Source organism: Triticum aestivum, chromosome 4D (genome assembly GCF_018294505.1).
Source record: "Triticum aestivum cultivar Chinese Spring chromosome 4D, IWGSC CS RefSeq v2.1, whole genome shotgun sequence".
Taxonomy (NCBI): domain Eukaryota; kingdom Viridiplantae; phylum Streptophyta; class Magnoliopsida; order Poales; family Poaceae; genus Triticum; species Triticum aestivum.
The window spans coordinates 177,983,494-178,001,055 of NC_057805.1; positions in this window are offsets into that span (position 1 = coordinate 177,983,494).

The window sequence follows — 17,562 nt, forward strand, 5'->3', positions numbered from 1 at the left end:
TCGACCCTCTGGCCACGGGGAGAGGGTGAGTCCTGCGGTGGGCCACCTCTGGCGAGCCGGTTCGGCCCGGCAGGGTCGTGCAGCCCCAGCTAGCTCAGGAGGCTTCCGCTCGCCAAACAAAGGCCGTGCCTGCAAAGAAATCGGTGAAGGCCGCAGCGGCGAAGGAGAAAGCATCTGCCTCTTCTTCACTCAAGCGCGTCTAGACTCCATCTGCTTCCCCTCCTCTGGGAGATGACAACGCGGAGGTTGTCTTTGATTTCGGGTCCCTCAGCCCAAGGAGGAAGAGGAAGGCGGCAGAAGAGGAGGTGGAGGATGAGTAAGCATTTTGCTCCTTTTTGTCATCTCCGTCCCCTCAATCCATGCCGCTTGTCTTGATCTGTTCTTCTCCTTTGCAGGGATGCGGAGACACTGGCCCAGAGGGTGAAGAAGGCCAGGGCTTCGGCGAGCGGCCAGCCCCCGGCAGGTACTTCCGGTACACCGCTGGTGGTGTTGAGCAGCCCGGACAGCAGCCCCCGGCAAAGCTCCTAGCGTAAGTTCATCACTCACCCCTCGTCGACGTGTCTTGGGGGCACGATCTCTTGGTGCTGACCTTGCCGTGGTTGCAGGAGGAGGACAGCAACAGGAGGAGCCACAGAGGGCTACCCCCAACATGACGCCCCCATCGACCACGCCGCCCTAGGGGCGTCCCCGGCGAGGGCGCCAAGCACCGAGCCCATGCACACGGAGGAGGAGGAGAACCCCGGCGCTGGTGGCTTCACCTCAGAGCCAAATGTTGGCGGGGAGGGGACCTCTGCTTCCCAGCCCAGCACGGGTAAGTCACTCTCCTTCCGTCGCTGTTCTTTTTCTGTTCTTTCTGAATCTTGGTCTTGGCCTCGCCTCATCCCCTTCTCGGTATCCAGATCCCCCCTCGGCGGACCCAGAGGACATAGACACCATCATTGAGGATGTCGCCAAGACCGCCGAGGCGGAGGCCGAGAAGATCACTGCCGAGGAGGCCGCCAAGGGCACTGCCGAGGGCGCCACCAAGGGGCCTGCCGGGGAGCCCGGTAAGGCTATTGCCAAGGAGGCCGGGCCTGCCGGGGAGGCCGGCAAGTCCGCTGCCGAGGAGGAGGTGGTCGATGACCAGCCTTCCTCCTCCGCTGCCTCTGGCTCCGGCAGGTATCTGAAGGTAGGTGACGACCTTTTCGTCCACCTTCCAGGCGCGTCGAGCTCCAGGGCGCCCGTCGAGGGAGAGGTGTTCGACGAGGAGGTGCTTGCCGCCGCCGGGCTCGAGGTTGTTGATGATCTGAGCACCGGTGGCGACGGTTCTCAGGAGGAGCGGCTTCTCCAGGCCATGGGCGCCAATTTCTAGAAGCTCCAGGCGCTCCACCGCGCCCGCCTGGACAAGGCCATGTCCAGGATGGCAACAGTGGACAAGGCGGAGGCGGACCTCAAGGTGCGCGTCGCCGAGGCGCAAACTTGGTTCCGCCAGGCTTGCGAGGAGCTGAAGGCCGCCCAGGGGGAGCTGGCCAAGCGCGAGGTGGAGCTCACCATGAAGCGGGCCGACATCGAGAAGGCCCAGGAGACGGCGGAGAACTTGGCCGCTGCTGCCGAGGCCGCTCGAACCCAGCACCAGGCCGCGCCGAACTCCCAGGAGGAGGACCTTGCCGCGCGTGAGGAGAAGCTTGCTGCAATGCTCTGCGGCAAGGATGAGGAGGTGGAGAAGCTCTTCGTGTAGCAGACCCAGGAGCTAGAGCAGAGGCACAAGGAGGCACTCGATGCCCAGGCTCTGGCTCACGCCGATAGGGTGAAGGAGCTGGACGTGGAGCGGGACGGGCTGAAGGACCAGACCCAAAAGCTAGCCAAGGAGAAGAACACGCTCAACGGTGCCCTGGCGGAGGTGCAGGGCGCAGTCCTCGGCAAGGCTGAGTAGCTCTCCAACGCCAACAACTCCATCAAAGACCTGAAGCTGAAGCTGGAGGGCCTTGAGGAGATGCTCTCAGAGGCCAAGGCTCGGGAGGAGACCCTGGCCAAGGATCTGGAGGCCGAGAAGCTCCAGCGGAAGAACGAAGCCGCCAACCATGAGGATTTTGTGGAGGGCGAGAATCGCTGGATCAGCCGCCTCGAGGACGTCGCCGGTAGGAACACCACGTAGCTGGCCACCACGGGTATGCCGAATCTGAGGTACGCCCATGATCGCAGCATGACCTCCAACACCAGGTTGACCCTATTATTCGAGGGTTTTCTTGGAGCCCTGGAGCATTTCCGCTCCACCAGGGCGACTTTCCTGGCCAATGAGGCCTGGAGGCTTTGCCGGGGTGCCATGCCAAGGTTCTCACCAAGGTGGCGTACTGGAATCCCAACCTCGACTTCGACGCTGCGCTGGAGAGCTTGCCGGAGGATGTGGACCTCGCGCCGCTCAGGGAGCGTATCGAGCCCGTCATCGGCGGCATCGATGGAATCCAGAGGGTAGAGGGCCATCGCCGGGACTAGGCACCCCGTTTCTTTTTGTTGTTGCAGGTTCACAACCAAGACAATTAATATCTTTAGTTAGAACCACGGAAACAAGTGATGTAATATAAACCTGCAGTACTTTTGATATCATGCATGTTACTTTCGTGTTCAATCCCCCCTTTGTATGTTCACCCTACGTTAATCGGGTAAGCTTGCCGGCGCGTAAACCAAGGGCGGTGCCTTGGGGACGGATCCCCAATGGCCTACCGGGTGTGCTTGCTGCCAGGCGAACTGATAACCCACAAGTATAGGGGATCGCAATAGTTTTCGAGGGTAGAGTATTCAACCCAAATTTATTGATTCGACACAAGGGGAGCCAAAGAATATTCTCAAGTATTAGCAGTTGAGTTGTAAATTCAACCACACCTGGATAACTTAGTATCTGCAGCAAAGTATTTAGTAGCAAGTAATATGGAAGTAACGGTAACGGTAGCAAAAGTAATATTTTTCGTGTTTTGTAGTGATTGTAACAGTAGCAACAGAAAAGTAAATAAGCGAAGAACAATATGTGAAAAGCTCGTAGGCATTGGATCGGTAATGGAGAATTATGCCGGATGCGGTTCATCAGGTAACAATCATAACATAGGGTGACACAGAACTAGCTCCAATTCATCAATGTAATGTAGGCATGTATTCCGAATATAGTCATACGTGCTTATGGAAAAGAACTTGCATGACATCTTATGTCCTACCCTCCCGTGGCAGCGGGGTCCTCATGGAAACTAAGGGATATTAAGGCCTCCTTTTAATAGAGTACCGGAACAAAGCATTAGCACATAGTGAATACATGAACTCCTCAAACTACGGTCATCACCGGGAGTGGTCCCGATTATTGTCACTTCGGGGTTGCCGGATCATAACACATGGTAGGTGACTATAGACTTGCAAGATAGGATCAAGAACTCACATATATTCAAGAAAACATAATAGGTTCAGATCTGAAATCATGGCACTCGGGCCCTAGTGACAAGCATTAAGCATAGCAAAGTCATAGCAACATTAATCTCAGAACATAGCTGATACTAGGGATCAAACCCTAACAAAACTAACTCGATTACATGATAGATCTCATCCAACCCATCACCGTCCAGCAAGCCTATGATGGAATTACTCACGCACGGCGGTGAGCATCATGAAATTGGTGATGGAGGATGGTTGATGATGGCGACGGCGATGAATCCCCCTCTTCGGAGCCCCGAACGGACTGCAGATCAGCCCTCCCGAGAGGTTTTAGGGCTTGGCGGCGGCTCCGTATCGTAAAACGCGATGAATCCTTCTCTTTGATTTTTTCTCCCCGAAAGTGAATATATGGAGTTGGAGTTGAGGTCGGTGGAGCGTCAGGGGGCCCACGAGGTAGGGGGCGCGCCCAGGGGGGCAGGCGCGCTCCCACCCTCGTGGACAGGGTGTGGGCCCCCTGACGTGGATTTTTCTTCCAGTATTTTTAATATTTTCCAAAAAGATGTTTCGTAGAGTTTCAGGTCATTCCGAGAACTTTTGTTTCTGCACATAAATAACACCATGGAAAGTCTGCTGAAAACAGCGTCAGTCCGGGTTAGTTCGATTCAAATCATGCTAGTTAGAGTCCAAAACAAGGGCAAAAGTGTTTGGAAAAGTAGATACGACGGAGACGTATCACGAACCACCTTACCGCTCTCAACGCGGCCGCTCGAACTGTCGAGCTTGAATCGAGTCAGAATCGAGAGCGTTGCCAATTGCGGAAGGCTACCGTGCCGTTCTCGACGCAACCGCTTAAGCTGTTGAGCGGACTCGAAACAGAGTAATGGCATTGCCAATAGCGGAACGGCCCCATTGCGTGCAGGTTTCCATACAAAGGACGAGATCTCCGCAAGGAATAACCTTGTATAAAAAGGAAATATTTAGAGTTCAGCATGACTTAGCTTTTCTGTCGTCGCACGGGCGTCCACTACGTCTGCAGACAGTGCCGTCAGGCTTGGTCGTCTCCCTCCTCGGGATGACGGCCATGATGGAGCCACTACTCCGATTAGACCTGATTTCCACAATTGCGCCCCCTACCCGATCCGCCAAAGATGTCGGTGGGAAACGACACCTATGGGATCACTGGAATCCCTTCTATGGTTGGCGGGCGCGGGGTTGTGAGAAGAGTAGGTCTAACAGGAAGCACACAGATCATTTACCCAGGTTCGGGCTGCGAGGATGCATAATACCCTAGTCCTGCTTTGGTGGATGTATTTAGTGTTCTTGTGTACTTGAGCTAGCTACGGGATGTAACTTGCCCAAAAGAGCCGAATCCTTCTCCTGGTCGCCTCGGGCCTCCTTTTATAGGCAAAAGGGGTTGCCATAGTGGCACACAGGAGGTGGAAAGGTCTACAGTGCGCGAGCTTATCGCCCGGGGTTACGGGACAAAGCGCATTAAATGCGCTACTTAGGTGTCCATTAGCTTTATTGGGGACGGGAACGAGGCCCGTCACGTCCGTCGCTGCTCCGCCTCGCTTCAACACGCGCCCACGCCAGCGATGCGTGCGGTGCCATGTAGGCAGGCAGGCAGCTGAGGTGGCGCGGTGGCAGGGCCTTCACGAAGATCTAAATGTCACCACGCAGGTGCTTGCTGAGTCGGTGTAGAGGCCTCCCGTCGCCACGCAGGTGCCTGCCCAGCTGGTTGAGCTAGCAACTGCTTGGGAACGGCGGTGGAGTCTTGGCTGGTGCGGGCCTGGCTGTGGCCCTGCTGACGCCCTCGGCAAGGGTCTTGGCGGGGGGCCCGGCAAGGGTCTTGCCGTGGCGCTGCGGTCGTTCCTGGCAAGGCTCTTTCCGGGGTCTTGTGGGTTTCCTCGGCTAGAATCCCGCCGAGGATCAACGTCTTCTGGTCCTCATCTGATCTCATGTATCTATGATCTTGACAAGTATCTGCAGGCCACCACAGAGGTGCCTCCCGAGCCCTGGGTCCAATGTAGTTGTTGGTGATGTTTGGAACCCTTGGGCGCAAGGGTGGCTCGCTCTGCTGGTGTTGGGCAAGTTGCCCCGGCAAGGCACTTGCTGGGGCCGTGGACGCCGCCCCGGCAAGGGTCTTGCCCGGGGAGTCCACCTCGCCCCCTTGCTCTTTTATGCTCCTGGTCTTGGCGTTGCTTTGACCGTCTTGTGCTCCGGCCTCTTTCCGGTTTCCCTCCTCTGCCCTGCTAAGTGTGGCCGCGGCGCGCGGCTTTGACTGCCCGTGCACAAGTAAAGGGGTCAAAAGGAGAGCCCCTACTTTTGTACACCGACACCCGCCTACTAAGTTTGCTAGCCAATGCTTAGATGAGTTCGATAATTTTATGGTTAAGCAAGAAGATTTCAAAGCTTATGTTGGTAGACAATTGAAACGAAATGCTTATATGATTGAACACTTGGGTGATTATATGTCTAGAGTTAATGGTGAACTTAAAATCATTAGTAAACATGCTTCTATGGTTACCACTCAAGTAGAACAAGTGCTTAAAGCTCAGAATGATTTGCTCAATGAATTAAATTATAAGAAAAATGACTTTGCTGTTAGAGTTGCAACTAGAGGAGGTAAAATGACTCAGGAACCTTTGTATCCAGAGGGCCACCCTAAGAGAATTGAGCAAGATTCTCAGAGAACTAATGTTGAGGCACCTAGTCCTTCTAAGAAGAAGAAAAAGAAAAATGATAGGACTTTGCATGCTTCTAGTGAACCTGTTGTTGACACACCTGAGAATCCCAATGATATTTCTATTTCTGATTCTCAAACACAATATGGTAATGAACATGAACCTAGTGATAATATTAATGATGATGTTCATGTTGATGCTCAACCTAGTAATGACAATGATGTAGAGATTGAACCTGCTGTTGATCTTGATAACCCATAATCAAAGAATCAACATAATGATAAGAGAGAATTTGTTGCTTGGAAGCACGGTAAAGAAAGAGAACCATGGGTTCAAAAACCCATGCCTTTTCCTCCTAAACTATCCAAGAAAAAGGATGATGAGGATTTTGAGCGCTTTGCTGAAATGATTAGACCTATCTTCTTGCGTATGCATTTTACTGATATGCTTAAAATGAATCCTTATGCTAAGTATATGAAGGATATTGTTACAAATAAGAGAAAAATACCGAAGCTGAAATTTCCACCATGCTTGCTAATTATACTTTTAAGGGTGGAATACCTAAGAAACTAGGAGATCGAGGGGTACCAACTATACCATGCTCCATTAAAAGAAACAATGTTAGAACTGCTTTATGTGATCTTGGAGCCGATGTTAGTATTATGCCTCTCTCTTTATATCGTAGACTTGATTTGAATAAGTTGACACCTACTGAAATATCTTTGCACATGGCTGATAAATCAACTGCTATACTTGTCGGCATTTGTGAGGATGTGCCTGTTGTGGTTGCAAACGTTACTATTTTAACGGACTTTGTTATTCTTGATATTCCCGAGGACGATAGTATGTCGATTATCCTTGGTAGACCCTTTTTGAATACTGCAGGGGCTGTTATTGATTGCAACAAAGGCAATGTCACTTTTCATGTTAATGGTAATGAGCATACAATACACTTTCCGATGAAACAACCTCAAGTCCACAGTATCAATTCTATTGGAAAAATTCCATCGATTATTATTAGAGGCTTTGAATTTCCTCTTCCTACTGTCAAGAAGAAATATGATATTCTTATTGTTGGGGATGTGCATATCCCCGTTGAGGTAACCTAGTGCTATTTGAAAATTCTCCGGTTTCATGCGACTCGGAGTGAGTTTGTTAACAAGACTTGATCAACCTTGTTAGTGGATTCCTTTTGATGAGCATGAGATGGATGAAGTTAGAAAGCACAACCTTCTGTACCCTCCTTTTACTTTCTGTTATTTAGATCAAATAAAGCAAAAATAGTATATTCTGCCTGTTTTCTGAATTATCAGTGCAATAAAAAATACCCCTAAAATATAAGTTCTCCAAATGCCCTGAAATTGAAATATGATTTTTTTCAAGAATATTTGAGAATATTTGGCACAGAGAACACATCAGGGGGAGCAAGCACCTGGCCACGAAGGTCCAGGGCGCGCGCACCCCTCTGGGCATGCCCCCCTGCCTCGTCGGCCCATGGTGGCTCCCCTCCACTTATTCCAGCCACCACACACTCCTTCTTCCTCCCAAAAAAATCACCAACCAGCTCAAGCACGAGTTCTAGCTCATTTTGCTGCGATTTTCGATCTCCTTGCTCAAAGCTCCACTCACAAACCTGCTTTGGGGGATTATTCTTCGAGGAAGAAATATGTTTAGGAAATTGTACCAAGGTGGTTCTTCAAGGAAGCAAGGACCCAGGCCCGCAATGCGTGAGCCGGAGCCACAACCTGATCCTCCACGTCAGTCTGTTTACTAGTGGGATCCGGAGGAGATCGCCAATCAGTGGTACCCCGAGGCTCCATCTCAGTACGACCCCAACTATAACTTTGGATATCCGCCAGGCCATCCATGGGCATGAACCAACTTAGGCCAAAAGCCTAAGCTTGGGGGAGTACGTATTTCTCACCGACATTACATTCACGTTTACACACTCATGCTAGTTGTCGGTGCTCATACTTTTTCACTTTAATATCCATGCTAGTTTATTTTATTTTCTTTTTTTTGCTTTCTTCTTGTGTGTTTGAATAACCTTAAGAAAAAGAAAAAAATTAGTTGTAGTTTTAGCTAGTTTACTTTCCTTGCCTATAGTAGTAATTAAAAGAAAACCAAAAAGATTTCCTGTTCTTCTTTCTCTTGTTGGGAGCTTTCTCGTGTAAATAGTTTTATTTCTTTTCTTTTCTTTGGGGGTCGAGAGGAGAAGACCATAATGAAAATGTTGAGTGGCTCTTATATGCATTATTGTTGATTTAACAAAGAGCCCATATTACCTTGTCTTCTCCTTTGTATCAGATGCTTGCAGATTCCAGCTTAGTCCAATGCATGTGCACTATTATTATTATTCACTACATTCGGTCATGCAAGTGGAAAGCAATAATGACGATATATGATGAAATGATTGAGATGAGAGAAGCTGGTATGAACTCAACCTCCCTTGTTTTTGTGAATATGATTAGTTCATCGTTCTTGATTCAGCCTATTATGAATAAACATGTTTGCAATGACAATTAGAGATTATAGTTGCCCATGACATGCTTAATTTGCTAGGAGTTTATAATGGTTTACCTTGCGTGCCAACATGCTATTAAAATGGTTGTGATGTGGTATGATAGGGTGGTATCCTCCTTTGAATGATTCAAATGACTTGACTTGGCACATGTTCACACATGTAGTTGAAACAAAATCAACATAGCCTTCACAATATTTATGTTCATGGTGGATTATATCCTACTCATGCTTGCACTCAATGTTCATTAATTTTAATGCATGTTCATGACTGTTGTCGCTCTCTAGTTGGTCGCTTCCCAGTCTTTTTCTAGCCTTCACTTGTACTAAGCGGGAATACTGCTTCTGCATCCGCTTCCATAAACCCCAAAGTTATTCCATATGAGTCCACCATACCTTCCTATATGCGGTATCTACCTGCCGTTCCAAGTAAATTTGTATGTGCCAAACTCTAAACCTTCAAATGAAATTCTGTTTTGCATGCTCGAATAGCTCATGTATCAACTAGGGCTGTCTGTATCTTCCATGCTAGGCGGGTTATTCTCAAGAGGAGTGGACTCCACTCCTCACTCACGAGAAAATGGCTGGTCACCGGGATGCCCAGTCCCATGCTCTAAGCAAATCAAATCGAAATAATCGCAAACAAAACTCCCCCGGGACTCTTGTTAGTTGGAGGCACTCATTGTTTCGAGCAAGCCATGGATTGATTCTTGTTGGTGGAGGGGGGTATAAACTTTACCATTCTATTTGGGAACCGCCTATAATGTGTGTAGCATGGAAGATATCGAGATCTCTCGGTTGTTATGTTGACAATGAAAGTATGCCGCCCAAAATATTATTCATCTCTATTTCAAAATCGAGCTCTGGCACCTCTACAAATCCCTGCTTCCCTCTGCGAAGGGCCTATCTATTTACTTTTATGTTGAGTCAACACCCTCTTATTAAAAAGCATCATCTGGAGAGCACCGCTGTCATTTGCATCCATTACTATTAATTTAAATTGGGTATGACTGGATCTCTTTTACCATGAATTACAGTGTTTAGTCAGTCCTTGATCTTCAAGGGTGCTCTGCATTTATGTTTTGCGGTCTCAGAAAGGGCTAGCGAGATACCATCTTGTTATTTCATATTATGATTGTTTTGAAAAAGTGTTGTCATCTGAGATTTATTATTATTGCTCGCTAGTTGATTATGCCATTGAGATGAGTAAACATGAGACCTAAATGTTATTGTGAATATGGTTAGTTCATAATCTTTGCTAAAAACTTGAATGCTGGCTTTACATATTTACAACAACAAGAGCAAAAAGAGTTTGTAAAAGTTTTTCTTTATCACTTTCAGTTTATCAACTGAATTGCTTGAGGACAAGCAAAGGTTTAAGCTTGGGGGAGTTGATACGTCTCCGTCGTATCTACTTTTGCAAACACTTTTTCCCTTGTTTTGGACTCTAACTTGCATGATTTGAATGGAACTAACCCGGACTGACGCTGTTTTTAGCAGAATTGCCATGGTGTTATTTTTGTGCAGAAATAAAAGTTCTCGGAATGGCATGAAAATCAATGGAGATTATTTTTGGAATATATAAAAAATGCTGGCAAAAGAATGAAGGCCAGAGGGCCCACACCTTGTCCATGAGGGTGGGGGGCGCGCCTACCCCCTGGGTGCGCCCCCTTCCTCGTGGGCCCCCTGGTGCTCCACCGACCTCAACTTCAACTCTATATATTCGTGTTCGGGGAGAAAAAAATCAGAGAGAAGGATTCATCGCGTTTTATGATACGGAGCCGCCCCAAGCCCTAATCTCTCTCGGGAGGGCTGATCCGGAGTCCGTTCGGGGCTCCGGAGAGGGGAATCCGTCGCCATCGTCATGATCAACCATCCTCCATCACCAATTTCATGATGCTCACCGCCGTGCGTGAGTAATTTCATCGTAGGCTTGCTGGACGGTGATGGGTTGGATGAGATTTATCATGTAATCGAGTTAGTTTTGTTAGGGTCTGATCCCTAGTATCCACTATGTTCTGAGATTTATGTTGCTATGACTTTGCTATGCTTAATGCTTGTCACTAGGGCCCAAGTGCCATGATTTCAGATCTGAACCTATTATGTTTCCATGAATATATGTGAGTTCTTGTTCCTATCTTACAAGTCTATAGTCACCTATTATGTGTTATGATCCGTTAACCCCGAAGTGACAATAATCGGGACCATTACCGGTCATGACCGTAGTTTGAGGAGTTCATTTATTAACTAAGTGTTAATGCTTTGGTCCGGTACTCTATTAAAAGGAGGTCTTAATATCCCTTAGTTTCCAATAGGACCCCGCTGCCACGGGAGGGTAGGACAAAAGATGTCATGCAAGTTCTTTTCCATAAGCACGTATGACTATAGTCGGAATACATGCCTACATTACATTGATGAATTGGAGCTAGTTTTGTGTCACCCTATGTTATAATATTGCATGTGGAATCACATCCGGAATAATTCTCCATCACCGATCCAATGCCTACGAGCTTTTCACATATTGTTCTCCGCTTAGTTACTTTACCGTTGCCACCGTTACAATTACTACAAAACTGCTACTGTTACTTTTGCCACCGTACTACTTTGCTACTAAATACTTTGTTGCAGATACTTTGTTACTAAATACTTTGCTACTAAATACTTTGTTGCAGATACTAAGTTATCTAGGTGTGGTTGAATTGTCAACTCAACTGCTAATACTTGAGAATATTCTTTGGCTCCCCTTGTGTCGAATCAATAAATTTGGGTTGAATACTCTACCCTCGAAAACTGCTGCGATCCCCTCTATTTGTGGGTTATCATTCCGTGCGGCCCTCTCTCCTTTCTTCTCCCCCGGCTACTCTTCCTCGCCCTCTCACCCTCCCTCTCTCGTAGGACAAGCCTCCGCCACCGGAGTTGCCCGAGCCATCGTCGCCGGACTCCTCGCCCTCAAGCGTCGCCGGATCCGGTGACCCCCGCCCGGATCCACCCATCCCCACCGAAGTCAGCCGGGCCCGTTTCCAGAACCTATCGTGCCGCCTTGCTGGAGTTCGGGCACCGCCGCCGTCGACCTCATCCGGAGCGCCTCTGTCCCGCATTGACCTCGTCGCGTGGGCCCCGCGTCGACCCCGCATCCCCACTGCATCGGAACGACCTCGTCCAGTCCCGACCCTGACCACCAAACCAAACACGCGCCTTCCCCCTGGATACGTCCATCCCGCACGACCTCGTCCCGTTTCCGCGAGGGTAAATTCCACTAAGTCCCTGAGTTTTCATGTTATGTGTGCATGTAGTGATGCTTGTAACTTTGTCCATGTGGCTCCGTTTTGCATGTCAAATGTTCAACTCTGGATGCTCTTCATGATGGTTCCATTTGCATTCATGTTACTGTTCATTTTGATGCCTGAATCATCTCTGCAGAAGTGCTAAATGGTATAACCTGCTGAAGATTGCTGTAACTTGCGTATTTGTCTTTTTCATATCATTTTGTTTGATTTTCTTTTGAGCATCATGCCAACATGTATTAGGAGCAAAATCATTCTATCTTTGTTGTGGTGCAATCCATTTATTTTGAGATGACCTATGGTGACTAGCACAAGCTTGCAAAGTGAGCTACTTGCTGTTTCTGATTTCAGACACTTGTTTTCTGCCAAGTCTGAATGTGCTACATTATGTTGCCATGTTAACTTGATGCTACTAGTGAATATGTGCATATTTGGGAGATGTTCGGTAAGCATTTTTTGAAGGACGTGTTATGAACTATCCATCCATGCCCTTGTTAGAAATTATGGCCTACTGTAGCTTGTCATTACCATGCTCTAAAATTGCTAAATAATATTTTTGTCAGCCTGTTAACAGTAAGTTCATTTTTTCCATGTGAATAGCTAGTGTTCTATGCATCCTATGACCATGTTCTTGCTATGAGTAGTTGCACAAACATGTCTTCTTGCTGTTGGCTGTATTTGCATGCCATGATATGCTTTGTGGTGAGTTTCCCAAGCTCTCAAACATGCCTACTTAATGCTGTTTCTGTTATGTCCAGTAAATTTCACTAAGGGCCTGTTCGGAGTCCCTCCGCTCCATACGACTCCGCTCCAGGAGTAGCCGGATCTACTGTTTAAAACAGCGGAGCGAGGAAATTGGTACTCCGTGGATTATGTGATCTCCGGAGCGGGTGGGTTTTCGAACAACCCCTAAGTCTGAGAAACTGTTATCATTTGCACTCTTGCCATGATGTTTTAAATATGTTCTAGTGGTATTTGGCAGTAGCTCAGTGATCATGTTTTATAGTGCTTGACATGTACATGTTTGCCATGTCCTTTGATGCCATAAAATGTTCGTGTAGCATATACTTTTGTTGAATCAAAGTATGCATCATGAATCTGTTTTCAGCCTTACTCTGTTTTCACCAAGTCCGGGAATCTGTAATAACTTGCAATCTTGTCTTGATGAATGCCATTGATCTAGAGGATATATGGAGATGCTTAGTTATCATGTTTTGCCATGCTTAACCTGTACTCTAATGTCATGCTTTTGTTTGCTATGTGCTTGTGATGTAGCATCATTGTTTCATGCCTCCAACAAGTCAACATGTTATTCCTGCTCACATGCATGCCCTGTTTTTCGCTGTCATAATCTGTGTTATAAAGTTGCTTTTTGCATTGAACTCGTTGGATTAATCCTGATGCCTATGAACCTGAACCTTGATGCTAATTGAAGTATGTAATCTGTACCTTGATTGAATGTCATGTTTGTGCCTATCTTGTTCTTGTAGCATGTTGTTCTGATGTGTGCCATGTGCCTAGTTTCTGTTTAGGACAGATTCTGTTTCTAACTTGTTTCGTGTGTATGTGTTGAACCCTGGCTCCGTTTGGAGCATGCTCTATATGAAACTTGCTTGTTTTTTATGTAGTTTCATCATGCCATGGTGCATCCATGTTTTGGAGTGTTTGTGATTGTGTTTTGCTTGTATTTGCATCAATGCCACGTTTAACTTGTTTTGCTCATATCTTCTAGGCCGTAGCTCCGAATTAATTGAACTTCATAATTAACTTGTTGTTTAACAACTTTAACACTGTGTTTTAATCAGATCAGTACCAATTTCAAAATTTGCATATGGGGAGTTTCCAGAATTGTTATGTGTTGTTTCCGGCCTCATTTAAACTTTCTTTGATGTGGGGTTCTTGTATGCATCATCTCTTGCCATGAGTAGCATCATATAGCCTTGTCATGCATCTTATTTGGTGGAGCATCTTGTCATGTTTATGTGTTGTGTGTTTACCATGTTGTTTGCTTCTTTCCGGTTGTGCTTCTTCTCGATAGTTCCTATTTCGTTGCGATCGTGAGGATTCTTTCGACTACGCTTGGTTCGTCTATGTCCGTTCGTCTTCTTCATGGACTTGTTCTTCTTCCATGCGGGATTTCAGGCAAGATGATCGTCACCTTGGATCTCACTACTATCTTTGCTATGCTAGTTGTCTCGATGCTATCGCTATGTCGCGCTACCCACCACTTGTTTATCAAGCCTCCCAACTTGCCATGATAGCCTCTAACATTTTCCGCCATCCTAGCAAACCATTGTTTGGCTATGTTACCGCTTTACTCAGCCCCTCTTATAGCATTGCTAGTTGCAGGTGCAGTTTGTTCCATGTTGGGACATGGATATCATGGGATATCACAATATCTCTTATTTAATTAATGCATCTATATACTTGGTAAAGGGTGGAAGCCTCGACCTTTTGCCTGGTGTTTTGTTCCACTCTTGCTGCCCTAGTTTCCGTCATACCAGTGTTATGTTCCTTGATTTTGCGTCCCTAACACGATGAGGGTTTATGGGTCCCTCTTAACAGTTTGCTTTGAATAAAACTCTTTCAGCAAGGCCCAACATTGGTTTTACCATTTGCCTAATAACAACTAAAACTTGCATAGGGACTTTTCGGGCCTCGAGGACTTAATCAACCCTCGGGCCAGTGCTCCTCAAGAGTGTTGGTCCAAACTAGAGCAGCTTGCGGCGCCACCCCTTGGAAACTTGGGGTTTTTGGTTGCTGTAACCATAGCTCATTCATCGTGGCCTGAGACAAGATACGCGTGGCTACTATCAGGGTGTCGGCATGCTGGGAGGTCTTGCTGGATTTGTTTTACCATTGTCGAAATGTCTTATGCCCCGGGATCCCGAGTTTGATCAGATGTCCGACGATGGAGCATTGTCTCCGTGGATCGTTAGCTTGTCATTGGCTAAGTTGGGACACCCCTGCAGGGTTTAAACTTTCGAGAGCCGTGCCCGCGGTTACATGGTAGATGGGAATTTGTTAATATCTGGTTGTAGTGGACTTGAACTAAACTTAACTAAAATACACCAACCGCGTGCGTAACCGTGACTGTCTCTTTTCGAGTGAGTCGAGAAGAGAACATGGTGGGTTATATTTGAACGCAAGTAGTTCAGGATCACTTATTGATCATTACTAGTTTGCGACCGTTTGCGTAGTTTCTCATCTTACTCTTGTACTCGTAAGTTAGCCACCATACAATGCTTAGTGCTGCTGCAACCACACCAATTATCCTTTCCATACCCATTAAGCTTTGCTAGTCTTGATACCCATGGTAATGGGATTGCTGAGTCCTCGTGGCTTGTAGTTTACTACAACAACAATTGTAGGTACATGTAATGCAATGATCATGATGTGAGAGCGATGTTTACTTGTTTTGGCGTCCTTCTTCTTCTCCTTCGATCAGGGGATCGATTCCTGGTCGGCACCCTGGGCTAGCAGGGTGGATGTCGTTTGAGTTTCTATTTGTTTTTCGTCCATAGTCGGATGTTGTTCTTATGTATGATGTTTGATGTATTCCTGTGGAATTTGTATGCCTTTTGTATGTATCCCCAACTATTATGTAATGGTACGATGTAATGATATCCACCTTGCAAAAGCGTTTCAATATGCGGCTCTATCCTTGGTGGAACCTTCGAGTTCGTCTGTGATAGGATCACATATTGGGCATGATAGGCAATGGCCGGATCTGGAGCTAAGGGCAAGCAGGAGGCCTCTTGTGTCACCAACAATGACATCGAGGACCTGAAGCGAGCGGGCTTCCTCTCCCCCAACATTGCTCATCGGGCCCCTGAGGAGGGCCCGCTCATGCCAACGCCCCGTGCCGGCGAACGGGTGGTGTTCACTCCCCACTCTATCCGGGGATTGGGTTTCCCACTCCACCCATGTGTTCGAGGGTTGATGTTCTACTACAAGCTCGATTTCCACGACCTGGCTCCGAACTCTTTCCGCCACATCTCGGCCTTCATCATCATCTATGAGGCCTTTCTTCAGGTCGAGCCGCACTCCGGCCTATGGCTGAAGGTTTTTAATGTGAAGCCAAAGATCGTCGATGGCCAGCATGCAGATTGCGGTGGCGCCATGGTGAGCATGCTTACCCAACTCGGCTAGCCGGAGGGTGTGTTTCTAGACACGGTTAAGATCTGACAGAAAGAGTGGTTCTACATCACAAAGCCCCGTGAGGCGACCTGGGCAGCTGCTCCGGGATTCAGATCTGGACCCCCCGCGAGGTTAACCTCGTGGATCAAAAAGGGCCTTGACTGGGAGCCTGCCGCCAAGGTGAAGACGCTGCAAAAACGTGTTTCCAATATGATAGAGGCGGGGGCCACACTGACCAACGTGGTCCAGATCATGCTCCACCGTAGTCTGCTGCCTTGCCAATTTCGGGCCGCCCCAATGTTGTCCTAGAAGCCTGAAGACCCCCGCACCATGCAGTACTTCCACGACGCCACCCACGAGAAGCTGTGGACGGCGCTGTTCAAGCCGCAGAAGACTTGGCCGGATGAGAAGAAGGACATCAGCCTTGACGCCGAGAACCCTGCTACTTCTTGAGCTTGCGTTGGTTTTTCCCTTGAAGAGGAAAGGGTGACGCAGCAAAGTAGAGTAAGTATTTCCTTAGTTTTGAGAACCAAGGTATCAATCCAGTAGGAGACAACGAACAAGTCACCGAATACCTCGACAAACAATCAAACAACTTGCACCCAACGCGGTAAGGGGTTGTCAATCCTTTCACGGCTACTCGCAAAAGTGAGATCTAATAGAGATAGATAAATGGTAAAGAAAATATTTTTGGTATTTTTGGTTTATATATCGGAAAGTAAAAGATTGCAAAGGAAGTAAATCGGAAACTAAAATTGTAGATCGGAAACTTATATGATGGAAAATAGACCCAGGGGCCATAGGTTTCACTAGAGGCTTCTCTCAAGATAGAAAATATTACGGTGGTTAAACAAATTACTGCCGAGCAAATGATAGAAAAGCGCAAAGTTATGACGATATCTAAGGCAATGATCATAAATATAGGCATCACATCCGTGTCAAGTCGACCGACTCCTGCCTGCATCTACTACTTTTACTCCACACATCGACCGACTCCTGCCTGCATCTAGAGTATAAATTCCATGAAGAACAGAGTAACGCATTAAGTAAGATGACATGATGTAGAGGAACAAACTCAAGCAATATGATGCAAACCCCACCTTTTTATGCTCGATGGCAACAATACAATACATGCCTTGCTGCCCCTACTATCACTGGGAAAGGACACCGCAAGATTGAACCCAAAGCTAAGCACTTCTCCCATTGCAAAAAAAACTAACCTAGTTGGCCAAACCAAATCGATAGTTCGAAGAGACTTGCAAAGATATCAAATCACGCATATAAGAATTCAGAAGATATTCAAATAATATTCATAGATAAGGTAATCATAAATCCACAATTCATCGTATCTCGGCAAACACACCGCAAAAAAGTATTACATCGAATAGATCTCCAAGAACATCGAGGAGAACATGGTATTGAAAATAAAAGAGAGAGAACAAGCCATCTAGCTACTAGCTATGGACCCGTAGGTCTGTGGTAAATTACTCACGCTTCATCGGAAGGGCAATGGTGTTGATGTAGAAGCCCTCCGTGATCGA